The sequence below is a fragment of the Podarcis pityusensis genome, assembly GCF_964106645.2.
Source record: "Podarcis pityusensis genome assembly, chromosome: 17".
Classification (NCBI taxonomy): domain Eukaryota; kingdom Metazoa; phylum Chordata; class Lepidosauria; order Squamata; family Lacertidae; genus Podarcis; species Podarcis pityusensis.
In genome coordinates this window covers 29,587,548-29,603,587 of record NC_138042.1, presented here as the reverse complement: position 1 = coordinate 29,603,587, position 16,040 = coordinate 29,587,548, and positions in this window count along the sequence as shown.

The following is a 16,040-nucleotide window of genomic DNA, read 5'->3' as shown; positions in this document are numbered from 1 at the left end:
GCAGAGCAGCTTGAGCTGCTTTAAGCATCCCAGTCACTGATTCTGTCACCTGTGCCTCCATAGATAGCTCTGTTTGTAGGAGGAAACAGCCCCCGCCCCCAAGCTGCAAACTTGCTCTTTCAAGGAGAATGCAACCCATCTAAAACCACTTGCAACTCTCCGTCCACATTGGCTGGCTTCCTGTGCCATAGGTGGTCGAAGCCTCAGCTTCTTCATCTTCCTCCACCTCAAAACCATTTGCAGGTACCCACTGAGGACTTATACAGTCCCCCTGGGATCAGTACAGTGGTACCTCGGGTTACAGACGCTTCAGGTTACAGACGCTTCAGGTTACAGGCTCCGCTAACCCAGAAATAGTACCTCGGGTTAAGAATTTTGCTTCAGGATGAGAACAGAAATCGCTGTGCAGTGGCGTGGTGGCAGCGGGAGGCCCCATTAGTTAAAGTGGTGCTTCAGGTTAAGAACAGTTTCAGGTTAAGTACGGACCTCCAGAACGAATTAAATTCTTAACCCAAGGTACCACTGTAGTAATAATGATAATTTATTATTTATACCCTGAGCATCTGGCTGGGTTACCCCAGCCACTCTGGGTGGCTCCCAACTGAATATTAAAAACACAATACAGCATTAAACATTAAAAACTTCCCTAACCAGGGCTGCCTTCAGCTGTCTTTTAAAAGTAAGGTAGTTATTTATTTCCTTGACTTCTGATGGGAGGGCGTTCCGCAGAGCAGGTGCCACTACCGAGAAGGCCCTCTGCCTGGTTCCCTGTAACCTCACTTCTCGCAGGGAAGGAACCGTCAGAAGGCCCTCGGAGCTGGACCTCAGTGTTCAGGCTGAATGATGGGAGTGGAGACGCTCTTTCATGTATACTGGGCCAAGGCCATTTAGGGCTTTGAAGGTCAGCACCAACACTTTGAATTGTGCTCGGGAACATACTGAGAGCCAATGTAGGTCTTTCAGGACTGGTGTTATATGGTCTCGGTGGGTGGAAAAGAAGGGTAGATCTGGGTGGCATCTGCACACCAGTGACACTGTGGCCCAAAACCTCCACACGGCTTCTCCCAGCAAATGTTTCATGCAAACGTTAAAAAGCATGGGAGACAAGATGGAGTCCTGGGGTCATTGCTTTCTATTTGCCTGGGTTAATCGGCACTTGAAGTCTCTTGACTGAAATTCTGCTTTCTAAGTGAGCTTCAAGGAACAGACCAATAAATATTGTACTTTGCTGCAACTGCAAAGGGGCGAAGCTGCTGCGCTTTGGACATCAAAGCCCCCATTTCGACTCAGCCATTAAGTCATATTTGGCTTCCAGCAAATGACTCGTTTTAACCGATATCACAGGACTGCTGTGAGATTAAATTAAATGATAGCGCTGTGGTAATTATACTGCTTTAGGTCTGCCTCTTCCCCACTAGCTCCAAACATTTTTAAATGGTACGTTTTAAATAATTGCAGGTGGGAATAAAATTATTAGAATTCAATAATTCAACAGTAGCAGTTACTTGAAAAAACAACCCCACACTTCTAGGGATCTGGACTGACAGAGTTCTTTCATTGCATAATGACCATGCAGTGGAAAGACTACAGACTAGGACATCTTAAGAAGCACTCGGCCACTCAGTTCTTTCAAGACCTTAAATAAGCTATGACATGATTCTGACTTGCCTGGGAACCCATTGATTGGCCCTTTTAAACAACATACAGATTTATTTGGAAGTAAGTCCCACTGGGCTTAGTGTTCCGGCTGCAATATTCTGGCTGTGTCTGGGAAATTCCAGTCATCTGGCAACCCTAGCTTAGTGAGACACTAAGGCTGAAATCCTAACCATGTCTAGAAGCAAGTTCTGTTGAATTCAGTGGGACTTATTCCTGGGTACGTGGGGGTGAGAAATTCTGCTTAAGACCTTAATAACTTTGCTTAGGAACTAAGGGCTCAATCCTTGGGGATTGAAATGAGCCTGAAACATCTTTTGGGTTATGGTAGAAAACAGTTGTCTACAATCTGCCGTAGCTTTTTAAGTATGAAGACTTTATGTATGAAAACGTACTATTATATTTGATAGTCTCGTTCTTTTTCAGGAAAGCCACTTAAAATGTGAAGAAGTGATGGAGTAGTTCTGACGCTACCTCATGAAAAATCTACCCACGTTCACGGCATAAAATGATTTTTAATTAGGTACCAAACTAACAATCTATGTTTTGTGCTGGGACTGTTCATTTTGGCAATTATTCCTAGCATGTATAAGCTTTCCCAAATACCCCAAACAAATGAAGATTAATTTTACTTAAACTTAAACTCAGATTAAACTTAATTTTAGGGTGGTGAAAGTTTTCATGTAGTAATATTTCTAAAATGTCCTGCCTAATTTTATAGTAAAGGGGGGAAATAGTATCTACTATTGATGTACAATTTGCGTTTTTAACTAGACTTATCTACCAAAGATTTATTTTGTCAGCACTTTTTATGTTTTGTGATTTCCTTCTGTATAGCTATGAACAAATATGGTGTAACTGATACCTTTTCCTGTATACTATGCTATTTAATGGCTAATATATTAAGAAATAAATTATTTACAAAAGTGGTCACTTTGTTTCTTCTATTAAAAATGAAATTGTTCCAACTAGAAAATTTTTGCCATTGTTTACACGAGGAAGTCACTGGTCTTACCGCTTCTCTTAGCAGTAGGACGAAGCAGATACAGCTCCATAGGCTCAGTTACTTTGCGAAGAAAGTGTACGGGAGATCACAGTAACTTTTCTAATAAATGATTCACAAATGTACAGGTTTAACAGATGGCAAGCAAGCACACAGGCAGGGGCGGAGGAAGGGGGCGGTGGGGGTGGTCTGCCCCGAGTGCCCTCACTGAGGGGTGTGACATTTTTCGCAACACCTGCCCGTGACTCCCAAGCTGTCGGGATAAGTGGGGAGCTGCGCCGCTTTGCTGGTGGCATTCCCACCTTCCCCCTTTGTTTTGACAGCTTGGTAGTTGCGGGCGGGCGGCGCACCGAATGTCCGCCATGGGTGGCTCGCTCCGCCCCGGCTGCAGGGTGCTTGCGCCGCTCTGGGCACCCGAGCGACTATCCTGCACCCGGGAGGGCACCCTGCGTGCCACATCCCCATCAGGAGTGCGCCTGCCCTGGGCATATGCTCTGCCACTTCACACAGGTAGTGCTGACCTGTGGGCAATCAGTCTTGCAGCCCAATTTCCTAGGAATTGCTTCTGCCCACCAAAAACCTATAGCAACCTTTTCTCCAAACTCCAAAGTAGGTTTCTCAGAATACAGCCCAATTCAAGGCTCCCCCCAAAAAGAAGTCTGTTCACTTCCATCTAGGGAGGTGAGCATGCACTCAAAGTGGGTGGAAATAGCCACCAACCATCAAAATCCATTTGAGTGTCCACCCTGAGACCTCCGGGTATAGGGCGGTATATAAATTCAATAAACAACAACAACAACAACAACAACAGGCCAGATATAGAGAAAGCCATTTTGCATAGTCAAAAAACGATCTCATGACATATCTGGGTATCAGCACTAAAATTACTGTGTATAAAATTCACTGTACTTCCCAAGTTTGAGTAAAGCCATGGTCCACAGATAAGGATTTGGAGAACATTCGGGGATCTGAAATGCATGGGGAGCCTCAATTAATCTCAAAGGCTTTCTGCTGCAGAAGTTACCTTCCATAAGTTGGAAGATAAAGAGAACAGTGACCGGGGCTGTGAGATGAAGAGCACAATAATGTTAGGGCACAGGTAAGTTCTACCAGATCTAGGCATTATGGAAAGCAAGGTGGGTAGCTGTAATTTTCATTTAGTGTCCCATCTAGTCAACGTCTTTCATCTTGTCAAGTTTACAAAGCCAAACCTGTTTAGATTAAGTATCCTGATTCCTCGGCCCTTTCTTTGAGCCAGTGATATGGGGTGTATAATCTAAGTTCTATTCCGAGCAGACTCACTGAAATTGATTAGCCTAATTAATGAGTTCATTAATCTCGGTGGGTGAGTATGACAAACATTGGATAGAATCCTGTACACAGGATTATATTTTACCGGATTAGAATTCTAAATTCTAGAAGGGGCCAAGCTAGAATTGAAACCAACGGTTCTAACCATGTGTACAGCTATATTACCTCTGATGGATTATGTCTGCTTCGGATATTACTTTTAGCTACTTGCGCTTTGACAACGTGCAAAGAGAAAGTTCAGGAGAATACATTTCTTTGGGGTATGCTAATCAGCACTATATTTCTAGAAAAAGTGGTACTGGAACTTGCAATGAATGCTTCCCTTGTTCTTTTATGATGGCAATGGCACCCACCTGAGCTGAAAAAAGCTCTGATGTTAATAGTTAGACTTTATCAGCTAAAATTTCCCTGCTGGCTTGGCCTTCTCTTACAATGCAATACTCAACACTACATGAGTCCCGAAAACACATGCCTTCCTTGCTGAGCACCAGAACAGATGCTATTGAAAAGTATTGGGTTTTTGAGGTAGCATTTATCTCAAGTTAGATTGTCACAGCAGTTTAGGCCTCGAGCCTTTGCTAGAGTTACAGGAAGGGGGAGGCATATGCATTGCATACATAATGTCTTCAGTTCACTTTCTGGCATTTCCGGATTAAAATGGGATCTCAGTTTAGAACCGATAAACACTTGGTGCCTCACAACATGAGACATCACTGTCAGAGTAGTTGCGTGTCGAGGTCCCCAAGCCACCCCCCCAATAACTCACACATCACACATCAATTTTGGTTTGGGTTTTTGGCACGATTTTGGCCACAACTTTATTTAAATACATCCAAGTGAGTGGTTGCTTAGGCATTGGTTCCGACTATCTGTCCTTGCCCAGGGGACAGAACTGATTTCCGGATTCCAGTGAAAGCCAGTGCGGGAAACAAATTTTGGGGAGAAAATGAAGCTGGGCCTCAGTCCCTCACTTCCCACCCTCATGCTCCTGGTGGACAAGGATGAAAAGAATGGCAAGCCCCTGGATTCCTTTAATGGAATTCCCTTTCTGCACCACCATTGGAGGGGTAGGCACTTACCCCTCCACCAACCAATTTGAACCAATGCCTAACCGCCAACCTTACAAGTTGTGACGATTTGCTACGCAGTAGGCAAAACCAAATGGCACCAGCCAATCAGGCAAATGGACAAATTCCTACCAGGCCCCTGCCTCAAAGCAGACGAGCCCATGACAGGCATAGCAAGGTCAAGCGAACAACCCCCCCCCCCAATACAGGGAGGGTGGGCGGGTGATCCGGTGCAAGCAGCCAAGAGAATGTTCAAAGTTGGGCGACCAGTATTTAAAACCTCTGACCCCTCCTTCAAAACTGGCAACAAGCAGTTCTCCCCAGCGACCCAATTAACCAATTCACTGCCTGGGTCCCTCCACAAATCCACCCAGCAACAATGGGGTGGCTTGTATCCCCCACCACAACACGCGCTCTCTGCTAGGGAGAACACGTTCTAGATAAACAAAGCATGTCTCTGAACATATGAAGTTGCCTTATATTTCCTATCAAAGTACATGTAAATCAGCTCCTGGTATTTCACTGTGCATGTATACCCTAAATATCCATAAAGAAAAGAGGGGTTGCATTGGAATTAACCATCTGTGGGGTTTTCTGCAATGGAAACCCAGCATTGTGAAATCAAGAGATCTATGCTAGTCAGTAATGTACCCAAGACTTGCTGTTCAAATACTGCAGTGGCACATCAACTCCACACACTTCACATTATTCTTTCACATTATTTTTATTTCACCCATAAGGGAATTGTCTGAGATGACCAAGTGAAGATACAGGGTAAACAGTTCACATCTGATGGGTTCTTTCATCCTTCAACCATAAAAGGAAAGTGAGAGAATGGCCAGCTTAACTGCTGACCTGTGAGGTCAGAGATCATCTAAAAGTCACATTGTTAAAACCAAAGGCCAGAGAGATAAAGTGATTTTAAATTCATCCTTTTTCGCCTCCATAGCCATGATTGTACTTTTAAAACAGCAGGTGCCAAGAGGGAAACTAAAGGGATGGAGGAAGGTGAGTAAGAAAATAAAAGATTTAGGCTACAAACCGAACCACACTTACCTGTGAGTAAGCCCTCTGAATTCCATATGGTTTACTTCTGGGTAGCTCTGTTGCTGTTGGACAGGAACATTTATTTTTGATGGAATGACCAAATGCAAAATAGGATCCAGGGAAATTTCTCCGTTGCGGAAATACCTTCCATCCTGATTAAGGGTTCAAGAGCCCTGTTCTCCTTTTCATCTGGTCTCTCTCTCTCTCTCAGGTCCCTCTGCACAACTTGTGACTCGGCGCCACACGGCACAAAACCATGTAGCACAACCCACCAGAGAACTGATAAATCTGTTCTTGCTGTTGACCTGTGACTGCAAAACAAGGGGAGTTGTCTGGCAGCTCTTGATTCATGGCTTGTGGCCTCCATTTCCCAAGCTGGGCAGATCTGACCCAAATCTTGAGTAATAATAAGACCCCGACCAATGTACCACCAGTCCCTGCTAAAGGCCGCTGCTATTCTTTAAGTCTGGCCTTGGGGAACTTCTGGCCCTTCAGTTGTCATTGGCCTCCAACTCCCACCAGCCCCAGACAGCATGGTCAACGGTCGAGAATTATGGGAGTTGTAGTCCATCAGCATCGGGCAGTCTACAGTACATTGGAACATAGGAAGCTGCCTTATAATGAATCAGACCAGCATATTGCCTACATGGACTGGCAGTGGCCCTCCAAGATGTCAGACAGGACCATTGATTCATCTAGCTCAGGGTTTCCCAAACTTGGGTCTCCGGCTGTTGTTGGACTACAACTCCCATCATCCCTAGCTAGCAGGGATGGCCAGCTAACCATCCCTGGTCGTGGTCAGGGATGATGGGGACTGTGGTCCAAAAATAGCTGGAGACCCAAGTTTGGGAAACCCTGATCTAGCTCAGTATTGTTTACTTCAGCAGCTCTCTGGGGTTTCCAAGTAGAATCTTTCCTAGCCCTGATTGGAGAGGCCAAGGATTGCACCAAATGTTTATAATATTTCCGTCTGTGTGGTTATTATTATTTGTGATGAATTTATGATGCATGCCTATTCATCGCAAGGCCTTCCATCTTTATTTGCATCTGTCAACAACCTAATTTCCAAAGACAGGCTTTTGGCAAGAAGGACCTATAACAGATTGGGGCTTCAGCAACTCCCCACCCATACCAAACTCTGGTGCTAGTCTTGCCCCTCTCCCCAGTCCACATGATTAGCCTACTTCATCATATTGCAACAAATCTGGAGTTCTTCTTCATTACCTCTGCAGTTTTCCATGCCCAGTAAGCAAACTGGCTTTTCATACAGAAATAGGTTGAGCTGTCAGACTAGCCAATAAAGATCTTGCAAAAGCTTGGCAGAAAATGTTTAAGCGACCCGAGCTTTTCCTCACAGAGGGCTGGTCTTAACATATTGTGTGCATCCTTCTGTAGAATCAACATGACAACAGCACCTTGTCCCAGTTGGACAGTGCTGGTAATCTTGGTGAAGAATTTCAGCACTAAGGCTTGTGAGAGCTCCTTCCCTCCCTCTCCCACTCTGTAACGGAACAAGAGGATGGGATTAATTAGCAACAAACCCCACTGCTAGTCATGCAAATCAGCTTTGCAGTAGCTAACGCTGGTAAATCTCAGCAGCAAATTAAACAAAGGCCTTAAATATACAGTCCCCCAGCAAATGTTTTCTTATAAGGATTTGAATCCAAGGCAGTCATTTTACTATTTTATTTTATTTTATTTATTTTATTTTATTTTATTTTATTTTATTAAGAGTAGTCCTTCCAAGCCACCATCTAACTAGTGATCTTCTTAAGAGGCAAGCCACTTCACTTTGGGGCCTAAGGCTGAAAAACAAAATGAAGCATTCTGGAAAAACTATAAATATATCAAATTATTGGGAATTTGCTGCCTTTTTTCATGGTACTTTTAGGTTTCCTGCTTGAGGCTGACTGTGTCACCCTGCAGATTTGTCCTCCTCCTTTCCATCTTGTTTGTGTATTTTAAATTCACAAAAGAAAGAAGGACCGGGGAGGGGAGGGAGAGACTACATATTTGGAAACGGAATAAATAATAATAATAACGAAGAATTCCAGCAGGATTTGAAAGAGGAAGGGAAAAAGCAAAGCCCCAAACACAACTATAACCACCAATGTGGTTTTGGCATTTCTTATCACACTCCTGCAGAGGCTCTAAAACTCTTATCTCGATAGACCAGATTACTTGGCTGATCTCCTCTCCATGCTGAGTAGAAATCAAACGGCCTGTTTTACCACTGTCAGCAATTTGCACATTCCCTATCCCGATAAATCAATTAATGGGATGCAGGCTGATTCATTCCATCCCTCTTTCATTCAGTGTGCCTTTCTTTCTCTGCCTTGCCCACCCTCCCTCCCACCCGTGTTTTAATACCATCTAAGAGTCCTTAGTTAGAAGAGGACTTGTTCGCATTGCAGGTGCAAAGCCTTCAGCTCCACAGCCTAACACCAATAAACCCTTTCTGCCCTCCTCAGGGCTTCCCTTTGTCGAAATACTTTCTCCCTTTGTCATTTCCACCCCCTTCCCCTCGTCCTTTTCAGACGTACAGCACCATGCAGCTAATCTGATTATGCTAATTTGTACTTCATGATCCCAAACAAGGTAATGGGATCCAGGGAGGGTGCCCCACGCAGGGGCTGGTGGGACGACGGTGGCAGCAGCAGCAACAATGGAGGACAATGCGCCTGCGAGTCAGTTAACAATAAAACATCTTCTGTCTCGGAAGACAAAGCTCACTCTGGGAAGCCTGCGAAGCTCTTGAGAATTTAGAGTGGTCCAAGCAGGCTGCTGTTAAATTGGGTAGGAAAGGTGGAACCATCAGTTCGCGGTGTGGGGCACAGTGTTTGTTTCCTGTTGCAAGTTCTTTTTCTTACTTTAAACAATAATAGAAAAAGTCTATTCCTTGCCACTGTGCACAGCATTGCACATCCAATAGCTGCTTCTGCAGCAGACAGCATGTTATACTTCCTTAAGCATGTATCCAACACCATTCATTGGAAAAATGGGACCAACTTGTGACTGCTTATTTTCTTAATATGGTGCCTTCTTTCAGCATGTAACCCAAAGTGACTTACCTGTGGTTCCCAGGTAGTCACTCACCTGGAAAAGGACCAGACCTGCTTAGGTTCTGCAATGTGGCATCCTCATGCGCCTGGGACTGTAAAATACACACATTGGGTTGTATCAATCGCTGTGTGTGAGTGGTCATGTTGTGTGGATGCCTGATTATCATCTTCCAAAGCAACTACTCTACTCCGAACTTGAGAATGGTAAGCATAATGCTGGTGGTCAACAAAAGAAGTTCAAAGACCATCTCAAGGCAAATCTTTAAAAATGTAGTATGAACACTGACAACTGGAAAACACTGGCCTGTGAGCGCTCCAATTGGAGAACAGCCTTTACCAAAGGTGTCATGGGCTTTGAAGACGCTCAAACTCAGGATGAAAGGGAGAAATGTGCTAAGAAGAAGGCACGCTTGGCAAACCCTCACCATGATCAACTCCTGCCTGGAAACCTATGTCCCCAATGTGGAAGGATGTGTGGATCCAGAACTGGCCTCCACAGTCACTTATGGACTCACTTTTATGGAAGACAATCTTAGTCGGCTATGAGTGATTGCCAATGAAGAAGAAGTGAGTGCACTACACTTGTGCAATGGGACTTCTTCTTCTTCTTCCTCCTAACCCCCCCCCCTTTTTAGGGTGTGCATGGGTGGGGGGGCTGCTGGAGAGAAGAAAGGGTTCCATTGCACAAGCAGAAGTCTGTTGCATGAACACGACGGCAGCATTGGATGTATCCCACAAATTACAGGCCGGCAGCCAAAAGTGTGACCAGTCATTTCAAATGAAAAGGCGAACTTCAGCTTTCCTCCCTTTGCAGCTACATGGCCATTTGATGAATCTCTCTACAGGTTACCCCGAAAAAGGGAGAGAAAATGGAATTGGGAGTTCTAGATGAACAGTCAGACTGCATACCCTTAATAAGAAACAGGTGTTTTGAGCAAATGTAAGAGACAAAGGTTGTTACATAGATGATGAAGGGAGCGGGTGGCGTTGTGGTCTAAACCACTGAGCATCTTGGGCTTGCCGATCAGAAGGTTGGCCATTTGAATCCCCGCGACAGGGTGAGCGCCCGTTGCTCAGTCCCTGCTCCTGCCAACCTAGCAGTTCAAAAGCATGCCAGTGCAAGTAGATAAATAGGTACTGCTGTGGCAGGAAGGTAAACGGCGTTTCCGTGCGCTCTGGTTTCCATCACGGTGTTCTGTTGTGCCAGAAGCGGTTTAGTCATGCTGGCCACATGACCCAGAAAGCTGTCTGTGGACAAACGCCGGCTCCCTCAGCCTGAAAGTGAGATGAGTGTCACAACCCCATAGTCACCTTTGACTGGACTTCAGGGGTCATTTACCTTTACCTTTTACATAAATGATAGGGGATAGATGATGATTTACAAGCTACAGGGCAGGTTAGTCGATTGGATGTGCACTACATTAATAAGAGTTACTTATTTATACGTTTGTATATAAGGAGGGAACACCCCACTCATGTGCCTACAATCTAGGGCTTTGGGATCCACCAACAGAAATCTCTTTTAACTATCACCAGAGGGAATGGTGCAGAACCTTGCAATCTGCTGTCAAGCAACAGCTCTCGAAAGGCTGTGATGTGCTTCCTAACTGGCTTGTCCCTCTGTACCATTGGAAATCTCCTTTTGATCTTTTCTCTTTAACAATTTGTTTGAAAACAAAGCTACACTTCCTCCACAATCCATTTCTCTCCAATCCTCTTTTCCCCTTCTTTAGACTGCAAGTCTGTGCTCTTCCACTGTGTCTTTTGTTATTAAAAACACGCACATACATACCCATACCCATAAGTAGATGACTGTAAGTACTATACAAAGAACAAACACGCCATAGATGCACTTCTGCAAATCGGTTCAGCTCTCATTCCTGGACTGGCTGCTTGCAATTCCATTGCCTTTGCTACAGAACTGCCTTTGTGCCTTTTCATATCTGTTCTGCCCAGCTTTTACTGACCTTGGCTCCTCACCATCCCTCCTCTATTGTCATGCTACTGACAGTCTTTCTATCAGAAACCAGGTTCCCATTGAGCCAGCTTGACCATAATAATTGCTTTAAATATGTATCGATTGTAAAATGGGACACCCTAATCTGACCCAATCCAAACTTGGTACAGTGGTGCCTCGCAAGACGAAATTAATTCGTTCCGCGACTTTTTTCGTCTAGCGAATTTTTCGTCTTGCGAAGCACAAAATCCCATAGGAATGCATTGAAATCCAATTAATACGTTCCTATGGTCAAAAAAAGTCCAAACAAAGCCAAATTTGGTACAACAAGAGTTTATTAAGTGCTCTTTAAAGTCACACATACTGTAAAGAGCATTTCAAAAATTGAAGGAACAATAAATTAAGTTTCTAAACATGACAGAAAAACATTTAAAAATCAACAAAGTGTACAGTACATTTTCTAAGACTCTGGGAGACAACTCGAAGAAGGTTCCTCTTCCACTCTTTGCTTCTTGCTGAAGAACCTGTCCATGGTCTGCTGCTTCATCCGCCTTTTCAGCACCTCCCTGAAAGGCGACATGACCCTCGTATCAAAAGTGTTCGCAAGGTCACGTGTCAGGTCCTTGTCAGGGTGGTGCCGCTGTGCAAAAGCCTGCACATCTTTCCACTTCTGGCAAATGTCCCTCAGTTCTTCAGCCGCAGGAACATCAGAACTGGCAGCCTCTCCATGCCTGACCACGCTGTGGATTCCAGATCTTGTCTTGAACTGGTCAAACCAGCCTCTGCTTGCCTTGAAGACTTCTGGCTCACCTGAGGTTCCTGGCTGTTCCCGGACGAGGTCTGCGTGAAAGGCCTTGGCCTTCTCACAAATGACGGCCTCAGTCACTGTGTCCCCTGCACGCTGCTTCTTTTCTAACCAGATGAGCAGCAACTTCTCGACCTCCTCCAGAACAGCTGGGCGGTTCTTCACGATCCTGGTGACTCCCTTGGCTGCATCAGTCGCAAGGATCTTCTCCCTCATCTTCAGGATGGTGCCGATGGTCGATGGGTTCCTGCCGTACTCCCTGGCGAGGTCTGTCACACGCATTCCACCGTCGTGCTTCCGGATGATCTCCTTCTTCATTTCCAGCGTCACCTTCTCCTTCTTCCTCTCGCCGGCCTCTGCAGCAGCAGTCTTCTTGGGTCCCATGGCAGCACAGCTCCTAGCTTCGTAAACTCAGGAGAGAAAAAAATCAGTGCTTCACACCCAAAAAATTCAAAAGCACCCAGCCACCCACCACACAGGAATTCAAACCCAGAACCAAGTCCTTGAATTCCAAACACCCAACCCAAAATCCAAAACCCCCCAAAAAAGTTTTAAAAGTTTAACTTACCAAACGGCTGCAAAAGAAGTTTTGGAAAAGCTTCAAAAATCAGCAAAGTCCTCAAAAACCTCAAAAACCTCAAAAAAGGCTACCACACCGCGTGCTATGTGTTGCTCCTCAAAGTCAAGTCGCAACTGCACCTCTTCAAGCAATGCACCCTGCGTATTAACGGTTTTACGAAAAAGGAAACAAACTTGCAAGACGTTTTCGTCTTGCGAAGCAAGCCCATAGGGAAATTCGTCTTGCGAAGCAGCTCAAAAAACGGAAAACCCTTTCGTCTAGCGAGTTTTCCGTCTTGCGAGGCATTCGTCTTGCGGGGCACCACTGTACAGGGGTGTATTCTTCCTGATGGGCTAAGCTTGTGGGACAATGTCAGCTTTGCCTTTAAAAAACAACAACAACCAATGTTTCTGAAATGTTTACAAGGAAACACAAAGGCCCCTAAAGAAGGTATGTTTGGGCCTGAACAATCAAGACGGATGTTGGCTAATATGGACCAAAAGTAATGAGAAGTTTGATGAGTTGTAGCCGAAACAGGAAGCAAGCTCATCAAAGAATGTAACTGTGAATATTCATATCAGCAAATAACAATTCAGATGTGTTTTCTAAATATGAAACGGGGGGGGGGGGGCATGGAAACCACCCAAAAGAATTCCTGTGGCCAGTTATTCTTTGTGGGTCAGGCACTGGTCCCAATTGCATCTCAGATCCCTGGGCAGTAAATTGAGCTCACCGAACTGTGCATACCTCTGACACCTTCTATATGCCCCAAGTAACTCATATGTGTCAGTTGCGACTCTGCTACTTTGGATTGGTGTAAGGGGGAAAGGGATTTTTTCAGCTTGTATAAAATTAAAAATCCAAATGGGCCCCCTTCCAGCTGTGAAAAAAGTATGGGAAAAAAGATCCCATGTATAACTGAAGACAAAACGTGGGACAAACTGTGGTCTAGCTACTTTGGGAAGACAGTTTCACCTAATATTGAGGAGACTGCCAGAAAAATCTTACATCGGTTGTACAGGATGCCAGTGCAATTGGCTTGCAATTGGCTTGCATGACTTCCACAATCAGTTTCACAAATCTGTGTCCAAGAAGAAAGCAACACCTAGAAACAGCTGGGATGAACAGCAGATTTACTTCTAAAAGACTGCAGCTAAGGAGAAAGTCACATTTATGAAAAAGGAGAATCTGGATAAGTTTGAAGACATCTTTGTAAGGCTTTTTCAACCTTCTTGGGGACTGAAAGAGAGTGCAGGAACATCTCTGATTACTTGAGGCAGCTGGAATCTCAGACAAAAAAACCTCCTTCCTTTCTTCAGTTCTTCCTCCTGTCCATTCCATTCTTTTTACATATTTGTTAATTTAGTTAAGTGTTATGTGACTTGAGTATCTTGAGAAGGGTGGATAGACATCTGAAGAGTGCCTCAACTTTTATGAGAGTGTGTTGGATGGATTAGGAAAGGGAAAGGTTGTTATTAATATGGACCCATATTAATATTTCAAATGCACAAACAACCTCTCCCCCCCCCCCTGTGAATTATCAGAATACAAATCCCATTACTGTGGAAGCCAAAAAAATATACTATTTGCAGCAGTGTATGTCTGCAGGTTTATGTTCTAGGAAACAGATATTTTCCATAGTTATTTTCCTTATGAGTAAAATTGTGAACAAACTGTTTACAGTAGCTTGAATCAACTTTGGTAGGATTAGCAAAGACCAGATATAATTTATTTGCCATCCAGACTGGGCCCTAGGTTGCCAGTTATCCACCTCCATCCTAAACTAACTCCTTCCTCTTTCCTGTACTTCGTCAGTTTAGGAAATCAGGCAGAACTATATTTACATTTCTTAGACATGAATGTGATGCCACTCAGTGGGTAAAAAGCAGTATTGCAAAGAGCACAGTGATGTGCTTTCACGCTTCCCATGTGAGTATGTCAGATATTGTTATATATCTGACCTTGGTAAGCATTCTTAATATTAATTATGAATATTTTGGCACCATAAAGAGTAAACAAATTATTGGAGCATAATAATTAGAATGGGCATTTCCCCTAAATTTTAGAACTCAGTTTCTATAGCTATTAACTATTGTAAAGGTAAAGGTAAAGGTAAAGGACCCCTGACAGTTAAGTCCAGTCATGAACGACTGTGGGGTTGTGGCACTCATCTCACTTTCAGGCCGAGGAAGCCGGCGTTTGTCCACAGACAGCTTTCCGGGTCCTGTGGCCAGCATGACTAAACCGCTTCCGGCACAACGGGACACTGTGACGGAAACCAGAGCGCACGGAAATGCCATTTACCTTCCTGCAACAGCAGTACCTATTTATCTACTTACACTGGCGTGCTTTCGAGCTGCTAGGTTGGCAGGAGCTGTACTCACACTGGACAAGTAGATGCCGCTGTAGGAAGCTCCCAAGCCAGGAACTAAGCATAAGAGCACCTCCCCCCAGTTGCGATTCCCAGCAACTGGCACTCATAAAGCATCACTGGTGGCCATCATGGCAAGCAGCCTTATCCTCCATGAACTTGTCCAATCCTCTTTTAAAGTCACCCAAGCAGGGCCAGCCCAAGACAGGTGAACCGAGGTGAATCACAACATGGTGCCCCCACAGCTCCCCTCTGTGGAAGAGGGTGGCCGCCTGTCCTGTACAATATAGTCGTACCTCGAAAGTTAAACAGAATCCGTTCCGGAAGTCCGTTCGACTTCTAAAGCGCAGCTTCTGATTGGCTACAGGAAGCTCCTGCAGCCAATGGAAAGCCGTGGAAGCCCCGCTGGACGTTTGGCTTCCAAAAGAATGTTCAAAAACCGGAACAATCACTTCTGGTTTTTGATCGTTCGGGAGCAGGAGGTTTGACTCCCAAGGCATTCAGGAGCCGAGGTACGCCTGTACAGGATTGTCCCGTATTTCAATGTAAAATGCTACATCCTGTATTGTGGTGTGTTTTTTTATGTTTTTTAAAGTTTTCTTGGTTTACAAAGGTATGCGCAATGTCTCTTTTTTCAAGTTACATTTTCCATAGGTCAGTTTCATTTGAGACATTAGGGTTACATTAGGAAGAAAAAGGGGGGGAGAGGTGGAGGGGGGGAAGGCGAGTGGGGGTGGGGTCGGGAGGTGATGTTTCTAATTTGCTTAATGTATGTGTGGGGTTTTGCTATTCGCTTGTGTTCCTTTGGTGGTGAGAGAAATTGGGGTTGGCCTAGGGTGCGGCTGTTTGTTTGTGATTGGCTGTGGTGAACTTTGTTTTTTGTGTGCGAGTGGTTGATAAGAGTTTGTCCTGTATTTCAGGTCCCTCTCTCTCCCAAGTTAGGGATCTTTTCCAAATGCATGTGTTTGAAAGAGTGTGTGAAACGTCATGTATTTAAGCTCTGGGTAGCGAAGCACAGACAGATTTACAAATTCTCGTGTATGGACAAATTCCAAAGGGGCCATCCTGTAAGGCTACAATAGATTGCAATGGATTGTTTTGAAGTCACTTCATATATATACAGTGGTACCTCTGGATGCGAATGGGATCCGTTCCGGAGCCCCGTTTGCATCCTGAAGTGAACACAACCCGTGTCTGTGTGT